General features: G+C 47.6%; 1 long non-coding RNA gene across 1 annotated transcript; it reads right to left on the reverse strand.

Moving 5' to 3' along the window:
• Nucleotides 1-8,235, reverse strand: LOC144577627 (uncharacterized). The gene is made up of 3 exons (XR_013521908.1): nucleotides 8,137-8,235; nucleotides 620-757; nucleotides 1-487 (listed from the first exon to the last, which is right to left on the reverse strand). It is a non-coding gene; the product is annotated as an uncharacterized LOC144577627 (long non-coding RNA).
• Nucleotides 8,236-14,295: the final 6,060 nt, after the last annotated feature.

Genomic DNA, 14,295 nt, shown 5'->3' on the forward strand with positions numbered 1-14,295 from the left:
CAGGCCTGGGTGGGGAACTGCAAGGCAGAAGAGGCTCCTCCCCTTACGCAGAAGGAGCAGGCCAGAGACTCCCCGCAAAGCAAAGGTAGGCAAAGAGTCTGGGTTAAGAGCCAGGCTCTGGCATCCAGCCGCCACACTTCCCATCTGATCCACCACTCTCTCTTGTAGAATTTAGGCTCATCGCTACGTCCCTTCACGTCCCTCAGGAAAAGGGAGATAAAAAGGTAGCTTCTACCTCATAGTGTTGTTGGAAAGACTAAAGGAATAAATACATGTGCAGTGCTTCGGACACGCATCTTAAAGCCCAAAGCTGGTTTTATTATTACTATTGTTATTGTTAACTTCTGGAGTGATACTGTCAGCCCCAAGAGCAGGGAGGGTCTGGGCTTCTTTTGGTCTGTGTGTCTGGTGGCTGAGAGCAGTGATGTAACCAAGGCGGAAGAAGCCGAGTCCTCCGTGGCCTCATCCTCTCCTGGTGAACCGGGACCTGCAGACAGCGCAGGTTCCATCATGGCTGCTCACCTTAATTAGCTGTGTGCTTTGGGTTTTCTGAGTGACTTAACCTCTATTCACCCCATTTTCTTTATACACAAATGGGGATCTTAATAACAGTACTTACCTCATGGTGTGGGAGGATTAATCGAGTTACCCTCCGTGAAGCACTTAGTGCTTGGCACCTAGTACGCGCTGCAGAAGTATTTGCCAGTATTCTCATCGCCCCTCCTTCTCCTGCCTCCCTTGACTGTTCTGATGAAGGCTGGAAGAGAAACGACGATTATATGTGTTCAGGGGTTTGCAGGGAAGGTGAGCGATGACATTTAGGTTACTGGCAAGAGTGCTATTAAATGCTAAGCCATAGACTCAAAGCTGGATTAGGAGGGCATGTAGGCAAGACATGGGAGAGTAAAGAGATCCATGGCTGGCCAAAGAACAGTGCCGGCCGGGTGCGGTGGCTCACGCCTGGAATCCCAGCACATTGGGAGGCTGAGATGGGCAAATCACCAAGTCAGGAGATCGAAACCAACCTGGCTAACACGTCTGGTGAAACCCCGTCTCTACTAATATGTCTGGTGAAACCTTGTCTCTACTAAAAATACAAAAAATTAGCTGGCTGTGGTGCCACACACCTGTAGTCCCAGTTACTCGGGAGGCTGAGGCAGGAGAATTGCTTGAACCCAGGAGATAGAGGTTGCAGTGAGCGGAGATCACACCACTGCACTCCAGCCTGGGTGACAGAGCAAAACAAACAAACAAACAAAAAACTTGCAACTAAGTGTCAGCTGGGGTCTCCTTGCCTCTCGAGGTCTAGGATTGACCCAAACCTCCACTCCAGGCCAGGCAAGGTGACTCACACCTGTAATCCTAGCACTTTGGGAGGCCAAGGTGAGCAGATCTCTTGATCTGGAAGTTCAAGACCAGCCTGGGCAACATGGCAAAGCCCCATCTCTACAAAACATACTCAAAAATTAGCCAGGCATGGTGGCATGCGCCTGTAGTACCAGTTGCTTGGGAGACTGAGGTGGGAGTATCACCTGTGCCCAGGAGGTCAAGGCTGCTGTGAGCTGTGACTGCACCACTGTACTCCAGCCCCAGTGACCAAGTGAGACCCTGTCTCTAAATAAATAACCAAAATAAAAATTTAAAAAGCTTCAGGCTTTTTTCCACTCCACATTCTGAGTGAAGTCCAATGTCCTCTCCAGGATTCCTTTGTCTTCCCAGCTTTATTTATTTTATTTTTATTTTTGAGATGGGGTCTCTGTCACCCACATTGGAATGCAGTAGCACAATCTCAGCTCACTGCAACTTCCGCCTCCCGGGCTCAAACTATCCTCCTGCCTCAGTCCCAGAGTAGAGAGCACCACCACCCCTGGCTGATTTTTTGTATTTTTGGTAGAGATGGGGTTTCACCATGTTGCCCAGGCTGATCTCAAACTACTGAGCTCAGGCAATCCACCCACCTCGGCCTCCCAAAGTGCTGGATTATAGGTGTGAGCTGTTGTGCATGGCCTTAGCTTTTTGTTTGTTTGTTTTCTTTTTTCTTTTTTTTTTTGAGACTGAGTCTCACCGGGTCCCCAGGCTGGAGTGCAGTGGCACGATCTTGGCTCACTGCAATCTCCACCTCCTGGGTTCAAGCAATTCCCCGGCCTCAGCTTCCTGAGTAGCTGGGACTACAGGCTCGCACCACCAGACGTGGCAAATTTTTTGTAGTTTAGTAGAGACAGGGTTTCAATATGTGGGCCAGGATGGTCTCAATCACTCACCTTGTGATCCACCTGCCTCAGCCTCCGAAAGTGCTTGGATTACAGGCATGAGCCATCACACCCAGCCCCCAGCTTTATTTTGAAGTCCCTGGCTCCAAGTCCCTGCTGCCCCTGAATTGCCTGACTTTATAGTTGCTCTTATGATGTCCCAGATGTGGAACTCAGCACTGTTCCTTGGTTCCGGTGGTCCCATTTCCCCAAGGTAGGACCCAAGGCTCAGAGGGACCAAGTTGCTGGTCTGCACTTGCACTGTTAGTGGTGGTTTTCTCTCTGGGAGGGCACATCCTGGTTGATCAGGCCCTGGGTGGCCCTGCTGGCATTCTGTGCTCTGTGCCTGCGGGACCCAAGGTGAGCCTCAGCTGGAAGGGATCCAGCACCCACTTTTGAAGGCAGACTCTCCCAGCCCAGGTTGGCTGCAGGGTCCCCACTGACAGAGTGGCTTGACCAGAGTAGAACTCTTTCCCATTATCTCCACTGCTCCCAGTTAGGGAGCACTGTGGGCATCTCTGCCTGCTCATCCCTTCTCTCACTGTATCACATAGTAATGGCCACCCCTTGTTATGTCTAACACATTTAATCACTCCTACTCCTCACAGTAATCCTGTGACATAGGTACTATTACTATTCCCACTTCACAGTTGAAGCAACTGAGGCACAGAGAGATTAAGCAAATTTGCTTAAGGTCACACAGCTTGTAACTAGCAATCTGTTTACCTCTCTGACTCTGCCTCCCCACTCTCTGACAATATGATCTTTGGGGGCAGCGATCAGATCTTACTCATCTTTTTGTCCATGGTGTCTGGGGAGGGACCTAGGTCAACCAAATGTGTGTGAGGCACCTGAAAAATCTCGTTTGGTGGCCCCTAAAATAAAGTGAGGTGTGTTGCTGCCACCTTCTGGTCAGAAGTCAGAATGACATGGTGACAGGTTCAGTCTGCATCTACGTTGAGTTCAAAACTCAAGGATCCAGGAACACTGGAATTTGGGGAATACTTCAAAATTTACTGTGACCTCTTTTTGTTGTTTGTTTAAAGATGATGTTTATCCAAGGGGATGTGAAATAGAGTCAGAGAAGCAGTGGTATTAGGAGTTTAGAGCCCCTACTCCATTCTTCCCCTGGGTTCTAGGAGCCTCCTCTGTTCCTCCAGAAGCCAAAAGACAGGGCAGGAAGACAAAATCTTTCCTCAACTGCCTGCCATTCTCTGCTATGCCCACAAACTCCAGTTCCACCCTCACTGTAAAATCACATCTCCATCTGCCTGCCTGAGCTTTTAGCCAGCCACTCCTCAGCTGGAGAATGGGAAAGAAAGGGCTGTGCCAGCAAGCCACACTCAGAGGGCAGATGCTCAGTGACCTGCTCAAGGTGTGGCCTGAGCAGCTGCCTGAGGGTCACCAGGGCCGTGAAAATGCAGACTCCTGGGTCCCGTCCAGATCTTCCAAATCTTTAGAATGTGCATTTTGATAAATGCCCTAGTGATTTTTAAGTATTCCTGGATTAAGGTATTTTTCTTTAAATTGTCCACCTTTTACTCCATTTTATTTTGAAAAACAAACCTAGGATGACGTTGAAAGAATGCTGCTATGAACACCAGTGTACCCTTCTCTTGGATTTACCAGTTATCAATATTTTGCCACAATTCCTCTGGCAGTGTCAGAAGTCATCGTATTTAATCTCTGAATACTTTAGCATGTATCTCCAAGAACAAAAATATTTTCCTACATAACCACAGTAGGATTAGCCCACTAAAGACATTTAACATTGATCTGCCTTTGTTTTATTCATGTAAAAAATTTTTTTGGCCCAGCACAGTGGCTCACGCCAGTAATCTCCAACACTTTGGGAGGCCAAGGCAGGTGGATCATGAGGTCAGGAGTTCAAAACCAGCCTGGGCAAGATGATGAAACCCTGTCTCTACTAAAAATACAAAATTTAGTCTGGCATGGTGGTGGGTGCCTGTAATCCCAGCTACTTTACTTGGGAGGCTGAGACAGAGAATTGCTTGAATCCGGGAGGTGTAGGTTGCGGTGAGCCGAGATCATACCACTGCACTCCAGCCTCAGTGACAGGGCAAGCAAGACTCCATCTCAAAAAAAAATTTTTTTTAACAAAAAAGAAATTTAACACTGATATAACAATATTATCTAATACACAGCCCATATTCAAATTCCCTCAGTTGCCCAATAACATTCTTTGTAGCTATTTCCGTGCAATCTAGGATTTTAAAATCATGAATTGTATTCAGTCATTACCTGAGCAGAGGGGTAAGGCTGGGATGAGCTTGGCATGTTTGAGGAATTAAAGAAAGGTCAGTGAGGCTGGCACAAGGCAGATGAGGAAGGAGAGTGGGAAAGGTGAGGTTAGAGGCATGAAAAGGAGTCAGAGATCACAGAACTTTGTAAATCAGAGTAAATAGCTGATTTTAAATGCAATGAAAATCCACTGGAGGATTTGAAACAGGGAATGACTTAATCTGATTTATGATTTTAAAAAGTCAATCTGAAGATAATTTCAGAGTTGTGACATTCTGTAAGACAACTGCTCCTAGACTCTTTAAAAAGTTAATGTCGGCCTGGCGCGGTGGCTCATGCCTGTAATCCTAGCACTTTGTGAGGCTGAGGTGAACAGATCATTTGAGGTCAGGAGTTGGAGACCAGCCTGGCCAACATGGTGAAACCTCGTCTATATTAAAAATATGAAAAAATTAGTCAGGCGTGGTGGGAGGGCACCTGTAATCCCAGCTTCTTTGGAGGCTGAGACAGGAGAATTGCTTGAACCTAGGAGACAGAGGTTGCAGCGAGCCAAGATTGCACCACTGCACTCCAGCCTGGGCAACACAGCGAGATTCTGTCTCAAAAAAAAAAAAAAAAAATTAACGTCAAGGGCAGGTGCCTGTAATCCCAGCACTTGGAAAGCCAAAGCAGGTGGATCACCCGAGGTCAGGAGTTCGAGAGCAGCCTGGCCAACATGGCGAAACCCTGTCTCCACTAAAAATATGAAAAATGTTAATGTCAAAGAAAGAAAACTGGAAAAAAGGAATCCTCCTAACTCATCATCCACAGTAGCTGGGACTACAGGTGTGTGCTACAGTGCCGGGGTAATTTTTAAATTTTGTGTAGAGACAGGGTCTCACTATGTTGCTAGGCTGATCTTGAATTCCTAGCCTCCAGCAATCCTCCCTCCTCAGCCTCACAAAGCGCTGGGATTACAGCAAAAGCAACCATGCCTGGTCTCTGTTTCTTTTTATTTATGGTTTGAGTTTGGCCAACGCAACTGGGAAGACTGGAAGGAAAAAGCAGATCTGTTTTGTGGACCAGGAACTGCAGGTGGAATAAGGCAACATAGGAGGAAAGGGAAATGGGACAGGATCTTCACTCGCCCAAGGCAAGGTTTGCACTGTCAAAGGGGTACTGCAAATTCAAAAGGGCCTTAATTTTTTTTTTCTTTTGTTTTTTAGATGGAGTCTCACTCTGTCACCAGGCTGGAGTGCAGTGGCATGATATTGGCTCACTGCAACCTCCACCTCCTGGGCTCAACTGATTCTCCTGCCTCAGCCTCCCAAGTAGCTGGGACTACAGGCACGCACCACTATGCCCAGTTAATTTTTGTATTTTTAGTAGAGATGGGGTTTCACCATGTTAGCCTCTTGATCTTGCGATCCACCTGTCTTGGCCTCCCAAAATGCTGGGATTATAGGCGTGAGCTACCATTCCCAGCTGGGCCTTAATATTTTTTAACCTGAATAAAAGCAGGTTTGATGTTCATGGTGGGCTTGAAACAAAAAATAAAAAAATAAGCAGGGCCTTCATATTTTTATTATTAATTCTTTTACTACAAATTTCTGGCCAGGTATAGTGGCTCATACCTGTAATCCCAGCACTTTGGGAGTCTGAGGAAGGTGAATTGCTTGAGTCCAGGAGTTTGAGACTAGCTTGAGCAACATGGTGACATCCTGTTTCTTTCTTTCTCTCCTTTCTTTTTCTTTCTTTCTTTCTTTCTTTCTTTCTTTCTTTCTTTCTTTCTTTCTTTCTTTCTTTCTCTTTCTTTCTTTTTTCTTTCCTTCCTTCCTTCCTTCCTTCTTTCCTTCCTTCCTTCTCCTTCCTTCCTTCTTTCTCTCTCTCTCTCTCTTTCTTTCTTTTTTGAGACAGAATCTTGCTCTGTAGCCCAGACTGCAGTGCAGTGCAATGGTGTGATCTTGGCTCACTGCAGCCTCTACCTCCTCAGTTCAAGTGATTCTACTGCCTCAGCCTCCTGAGTAGCTGGGATTACAGGCATGTGCCACCATATCTGATAGAGATGGGGTTTTACCATGTTGACCAGGCTGGTCTCAAACTCCTGACCTCCAGTGATCTGCCCACCTCCCCCTCCCAAAGTGCTGGGATTACAGGCGTGAGCCACCATGCCCAGCCAAAACCCTGTTTCTATTACAAACAAAGAAGAGGAAGAAGGAGGATGAGGAGGAGGAAGAAGAAGAAAATGTAGAAAAAAATTCTTTTTTTTCCCCTCTTCTTTTTTTTTTGTGCCAGGGTCTTGCTCTTTCACCCAGGCTGAAGTGCAGTGGTGCAGTCATGGCTCACTGCATCCTGGGCTCAGCTCAAGCCCTCTTACCTCAGCCTCTGGAGTAGCTGGTGTTATAGTGAACCCCAAGCTTTTCTTCACAGAATCACTATGTCAGTATGTTCAGCTCTCTTATTCTTTAATTCTCTATTTTAAAGTTTAACTTCCTTATAATTCCAGTAAACAACCTTCTACACCAGTTCTAATTAGTAGTTCACATCTGTTCCCCTGGCCCCTGGCTCCATCCTGACTCATCCCGGTCACCTGCTCCGGTCACCTGCTCTGGTCACCTTCATTGAGCTAGGTCACCCCTGGCTACCTGCTCTGACCCACCCATAACCATCCTTCCCAGCAAAACACCTGCCCTGCCACTCTAGCTCGGACCCCTGCTCTCTTTGAAATAGCCAGTTAGGATTAGTCTAGCTTGTGTGGTCTAACCCTAGCCGAAGGGGAATGACAGCAGTAGAGACAACCCCCTCAGGCATAAGTACCCCTCCTCCATTGTCCAAGCGTGCTACCACCATTGCTCCATCCATTAGCCGCACCCTTCTTTAGTAGTAAATTGCCTTGATGAGAGGATTTATCTTCAAGTGCTATTTCTTTTGAGGCATCGAAGTTTTATTCATAACACTGAGCCCAGAGGCGCATGCCACTATACCTGGCTGCTTCTATTATTATTATTATTTGTAGAGACAGGTTTTCTCTGTTGCCCAGGCTGGTCTCAAACTCCTGACCTCAGGGGGGGTCTGCGCTCCTCAGCCTCTGAAAGTGCTGGGATCACAGATATGAGCCACTGCGCCCAGCAGAAAACAAAGAAAAAATTTCTGTTAACAGTTACCTAAATAAGTTAGAATGCTTTTGAGAGGAAACAATAAAAGACCCAACTCAAAATTTCCTAAACAATAAAGGGACTTAAAATCTCCTAAAACCTTTGGTAGCAGAGCAAGGTTTGGTGTCAAGGTTTGTTAATTTAGGGGCTCAGCGCTCTATGAGGATGGGACCCAGGCTCTTTTCAGCTTTCTGCGTTGCCTTGCTCCCAACTGTAGCTTTTGTCCTTGTATTTGTCCCCTTCTGGTCACAAGACGGCTGCAGCAACCTCACGCACCAGGCGCAAGCACAGGCACCGTGCGCTCACACAATAATGCCCAGAGCAGCAAGAGGAAAATCCTTTCCTTGAGTTCTTTTTTAAGACCAAGGAAATTTTTGCAAGAATATCTTCCTTCCAACCCCCAACAAGCAGACATTACCTCACCTCTCATTTCCATAATTACATCACATGCTGGTTCCTTAACCAGGCCCTGGCAAAAGAACTAGAATTACCTTGATTGGTTTAGGGGAAGATTCACCCTAGTGGTAAAGCCCAGCCCCTCTGATGCACAAGGGTACCCCTCACAGGGACAGAACTGGGTTGTGTTGGCAGGTGGAACAAGCTTTGAAGTAGTTATGCAACAGTGGCTATTGCCTGTGACAGCCTCTTCTGTGACGTGTGGCATATACTAACTACCTCAAATTGAGATTATACATGTGTGGTCTGTCTCTACAATCTGAGGGGCAAAAAACTCAATATATTTCCTTTAGTACCCAGTACAGTGACTTGCACCAAATAGGTGTTCTAAAAATAGTGAACAAATAAAAACTGAAAACTGAAAATGAAGCCCAGCACAGTGAGCTGTTGTCTCAGCTACACAGGAGGCTGAAGTGGGAGGAGAGCTTGAGCCCAGGAGTTCAAGGTCAGCCTGGGCAACATAGCCAGACTCAGTCTCTTAAAAAAAAAAAAAACTTAGCAAGTATCATGCTTTTTTTTTTTTTAATTTGAGACGGTGTCTTGCTTGCTTTGTCACCCAGGCTGGAGTACAGTGGCACGATCTTGACTCACTGCAATCTTTACCTCCTGGGTTCAAGAAATTTTTCTGCCTCAGCCTCCCGAGTAGCTGGTCCTACAGGCACTTACCAGCACACCCAACTAAGTTTTGTATTTTTAGTAGAGATGGGGTTTTATTACATTGGCCAGCTGGTCTCAAACTCCTGACCTTGTGATCTGCCCATTTTGGCCTCCTGAAGTGCTTGGATTACAGGCATGAGCCACCGCAGCTGGCCCATTTTTTTTTTTTTTTAACTAAAACAAGCAAAAACTGGAGATGATTGCCAGAATAGTATAATTGGATTACTTTTGCCACGGGCATTTCAGTATTAGTTTACTCTTGGACTAGACATCTCTTGGACGCTAAAACAGATATTTGATAAAAATAGAGGAACGTGCAGAGAGGGTGAAGGGAGACAGAATGAGGCTGAATTTATACCCACCCACCTCTGTGAGTTAAACTAATTTCTGTAGACAAAATCTTTGGGTAATTAGGAAACCTTTATATTCTGTAAAACCTTTATAATCTGTTCCAATTTTTTTTGTATTTTTTTCATCTTTTCTCTTTTTATTTTTTTGTTCCAATTTTAAAAAGATTAAAAAAAAGGCCAGGTGCAGTGGCGCACAGCTGTAATCCCAACACTTTGGGAGGCCAAGGCGGGCAGATCATGAGGTCAAGAGATTGAGACCATCCTGGCCAACGTGGTGAAACCCTGTCTCTACTAAAAATACAAAAATTAGCTGGGCGTGGTGGCATGTGCCTGTAGTCCCAGCTACTTGGGAGGCTGAGGCAGGAGAATCACTTGAACCCAGGAGGTGGAGGTTGCAGTGAGCCAAGATCACACCACTGCACTCCAGCCTGGTGACAGAGCAAGAGTCTGTCTCAAAAAAAAAAAGAAAAAAAGAATCCAGTGGTGAGATAAGTGTTTAAAAGCATTTTTTGTATTATAACTAAAGCAGACATGTCTCTAGAAGGTTCTAGAAGGTTCATTGATTCTCACTATTTCACTCCTGCTGCAGACTCTGAGGGAGTGTAGAGGAGGAAAGAACTGTTTTCCCAAAACCTGCTGGGGGCTGATAAATTCAGGGGAACTAGTTTCTTGGCATGAATGGGGCAGTGACAAGCTAATGAGATGTCAGCAAAGGGGACCTATTCCATGGGGTGAGGGCCCACTCCTTCTCCACAGCCCCCACACCCAAGGGTCTATTTTCCCTTCAGCTTCTGCTGCCTTGTGTCTCCTATACAGCAACCCTGGCCTTGGGCCCCAGGAGCCATCTGCCCAGGTCATCTCTGCCAGCTTCACCTTGCAGCCTCAGCTGACAGGTACTGACCACCCTGGCCCCAGGATGTAGAGGAGCAAGGCTCCAGGTGTGCACTGTCCTGCCTGTGCCTCTGTTGGTATCCCTGTCGGCAGGAGACCAGGCAGTTGGCAACAGCCATCCTGCAAGGACACTGTATCTCCCCATGAACTGAGAATTGAGTTCAGAGGGAGGCCTGGACAAAAATGCCCCCTCACTAGAGAAGCTACAGCCTAGACAGTGAGGACCAGCTGGCTTTGCCATTTAAGGTCGGTAGGCTGCCACCTGGGCTCAGGAACGGGCTCCTGGGAGGTTTTCTGACAATCTCTGGCATAATGAGATTTCTCTGTGACTGCAGCTCCATCCGGTGCTCATGGGAGGGCTGGCCCCTGTTGGCTTCATACCCAATGGGACTGGAAAGGCTGCCAGGTGCAAAGCTGATTTCCCCTGGGGCTCCTCAATGGCTGCACAGCAGAGTGGAGTGAGCCTAGGCTTTGGAGCCAGAGCTCTGGGGTCAAATTTCAGTTCTGCCACTTGTTCTGTAGGCTTAGGCTATATATTCAATTTCTCTGATCTATGGAAGTGGGTATAATAACATCACCTCCCAGGGTGATGTGGAAGCTGTGAAGGCACCTTTCCCTCCCACCCTGACAGTGCCTCCCCTGCCCTACCTCAGCTTCACCCAGGGCTGCCACACAACCTTCCAGCAGTCAGAGGCCTGAAGACAGATTTGTAATTCTGTAACCCGCTTGGCTTTCTTCTGGCCCGACAGATTCCTGCTGGAGAATTCACTTGCCAGCTGCTTCCCAAACACAATGACAGGTGGACAGGCAAGACCTCGACCCCTCAAAGTCGTTATCCTCCTCTTCATCCCAGCCCAAAGCACCTCTTCACAGACACACTCACCTCCCAGTGGCTGGCAGCCTTTGTGTGGGGGAAGCAGGTTGCTCCTCTGGCCAGGTCAGGTGAGGGCAGTCTAAGCCCTCTGTCCAGACAGCCGGAACCTGGGGCCGCCGCCAACCTCAGGAGCCAGCACCCTCTTAGGCTGTGTCCATTTATCCCCATCAAGCCTCAGCGGTCTCAGCATCAGCATCAGCTGCAGTTCTGGGTCCAGACTTTCCATTTGTGCTCAAGGGCAGATCAGATGATTGTCAGCCACAAAGCAGTGACCTAGACCTTGGGGTATATTTGTTCTTGCTGCAGGCTAACTTCTATTCACTCTCCCACCAACACAGGAGGGGGAAATCATCTTTACAAGGACAAATGCCCCCCCAACCACTGGCACTTTGCTCTTCTAATTCCCAGGGCTCTATTCTACTGGAATATTTCTTCTCAGCTAAACTCCTCTCTCACCTTCTTTCACCCCAGACCTCTGCGGCTGCTTAAAGCTTTCCAGCCTTTTTCGCATCTTGGCACGTGTAGAAAATAATTCATCTGTAAGGCGTAGAGAGGTAAATGGAGGAGGCTGCTCCCGGCCAGGGTTGACTGGCCCCAGGGAGGATGGGTGGGTCAGGCTCTCTAGGCTCCACCATGTTGTTCTAAAAGCAGAAAGGATCCTATATGGGCACCTTGAATCTGATTCTAAGGGCACCCTACTTGGAAAATGCTGGTATCGTGGGGTGTCACACTCGCCTAAACTTTGTGATTTATCTGCTCCTTTCCATACGTTGACATCCCACTTCCTCCAGTGCTAGCACTATGGCAATCGGCAGATCTCCTGAACTGGGAAGGTCTCGAAATCCCCTCTGGGAGGCTGGCTGGCCTCTTCAAGGTTCACCTTCATTCCATGAATCCTACCCTGTTCTCCTGCCCAGGCTGCAGGAAGAACCTGGCTCATCTGAGAAGTAGCAGTGGCTGAATTTGTGCTGGAGTCTTACCTTGCCCACATAAAACCATGGTTGCGGCCAGGTGCAGTGGCTCATGCCTGTAATCCCAGCACTTTGGGAGGCCAAGGCAGGTGGATCATGAGGTCAGGAGATCGAGACCATCCTGGCCAACATGGTGAAACCCCGTCTCTACTAAAAATACAAAAATTAGCCAGGCATTGTGGCGTGCACCTGTAGTCCCAGCTACTCAGGAGGCTGAGGCAATAGAATCGCTTGAACCTGGGAGGCGGAGGCTGCAGTGAACCAAGATCATGCCACTGCACTAGAGCCTGGGTGACAGAGTGAGACTCTATCTCAAAAAACACAACACAACAAACCCATGGTTGCTCTCGACAAATGTTATATAAAACCACCCCGAGCACATAGTTGAGGCATCTCAGGCTGCAAAAGCATGCTATGCTATGTATGGAGATACAATATACATATTTAAAAAGCTTTTTTTTTTGAGACAGGGTCTCACTCTGTCCCCTAGGGGCCCGTCTGCCTAGGGGCCCAACTCTTTCCTGGGGCCCATCTGTTGCCACTCATTAGGCATTCCCACTCAGGCAAGCACCCAAGCACCAAAATGGATTCCTCCCTTCGGCATGAAGCCAGACCTTTTGGTCATTGCCTTTTCCCATTGCTCAGTTCAACTGAATACCAGGCACCAAGCTCTCCAGCGACATGTAACACTCATGCCCCTTCACCTCTCTGCCTCTAAGAACCAGAGTCCTCCAACAGGTGCCTGAAAAAAAGTCCAAATCAGAGAACTCACCCCTCTCCAATCTTTCCTACACATACATATTGTTCCTACTTAATCTCCGTTACATACAATTGGGTCAAATACCAATATGAGAAAAACCGGTGACTACTGTTTTGTCTGACAGCTCCACTTGCTCCAAGCAATAACCCCTTTAGTACAAACCATCTTTTCCATTGTAGGTTTTAGCTAAGTATGGAATAAACCAGCAGGATTCCAAGCCCTTCTCATGTGACTAATTCGATATTAAAGACTGAGATCAGGCCAGGTGCGATGGCTCACGCCTGTACTTTGGATGGCAAGGCAGGTGGGTCACTTGAGGTCAGATGTTCGAGACCAATCTGGCCAACATGATGAAATCCCATCTCTACCAAAAATTAAAAAAGTTAGCTGGGCATGGTGGTGGGCACCTGTAATCTCAGGTACTCGGGAGCCCTGAGGCAGGAGAATCACTTGAACCTGGGGGGTGGAGGTTGTGAGCTATTGTGCCACTGCACTAGCCTGGGCAACAAGGGTGAAACTACACTGTGGGGAAAAAAAACAAGACTGACAGCAATAGTCCTGGTGGTGTGGCTGGATGCTTGAATTTTGGCTCCAGCGTTTACTATTATCTGACCCTTTGCTGCTGTACATGTGGTCACATCAGACCAGCATTTGGGAGATTATTAAAAAACGTATCTAGGGACCAGGTATGGTGGCTCATTCCTGTAATCCCAGCACTTTGAAAACGCGGAGGCAGGATTGCCTGAGCACAGGAGTTCAAGACCAGCCTAAGCAATATGGCAAAACCCCATCTCCACCAAAAAATATTACAAGAATCATCCAGGAATGGTGGCACACACCTGTAGTCCCAGCTACTTGGGAGGCTGAGGTAGGAGGATGGCTTGAGCCCAGGTCAAGATGGTGGTGAGCTATGATAGTGCCATTGCACTGCAGCCTGGGCAACAGAGATCATCTCGAAGGAAAAAAAAAATGTACCTGAGGCCTCACCTCAGACCTACAGAATTAGAACCTGCATTTTGTTTTACTATTTAAGGTGTTTTTTTGAGTTGGAGTTTTGCTCTTGTTGCCCAGGCTGGAGTGCAATGGCACAATCTTGGCTCACCGCAAGCTCCACCTCCCAGGTTCAAGCAATTCTCCTGCCTCAGCCTCTCGAGCAGCTGGGATTACAGGCATGCACTGCCACGCTCAGCTAATTTTGTATTTTTAGTAGACAGGATTTCTCCATGTTGGTCAGACTAGTCTCGAACTCCCAAACTCAGGTGATCCACCCACCTCAGCCTCCCAGAATGCTAAAATTACAGACATGAGCCACCATGCCCGGCCACATTTTTTGAATTTGGGAGCAGGGGGTCACCCAGGTCTCCCTCTGTCACCCAGCTTGGAGTGCAGTGGTGCAATCATGGCTCACTGTAGCCTCAACCTCCTTGGGCTCAGGTGATCCTCTCACCTCAGCTTCCCAAGTAGCTGGGAGCATAGGCACGTGCCATCACACCACACAAAATCTTGTTTTTGTAGAGATGGGGTTTTACCATGTTGCCCAGGCTGGTCTAAAGTCCTAGGCTCAAGTGATCCACCTGACTTAGCCTCTCAAAGTGCTGGGGTGGGATTGATTATAGGCATGAGCCACCAGGTGGGGCCCAAACCTGTATTTTAGTATCTACAGGTGATTCATCTATTTTAGAGATACACTG

The sequence above is a fragment of the Callithrix jacchus genome, chromosome 9 (genome assembly GCF_049354715.1).
Source record: "Callithrix jacchus isolate 240 chromosome 9, calJac240_pri, whole genome shotgun sequence".
Lineage (NCBI taxonomy): Eukaryota > Metazoa > Chordata > Mammalia > Primates > Cebidae > Callithrix > Callithrix jacchus.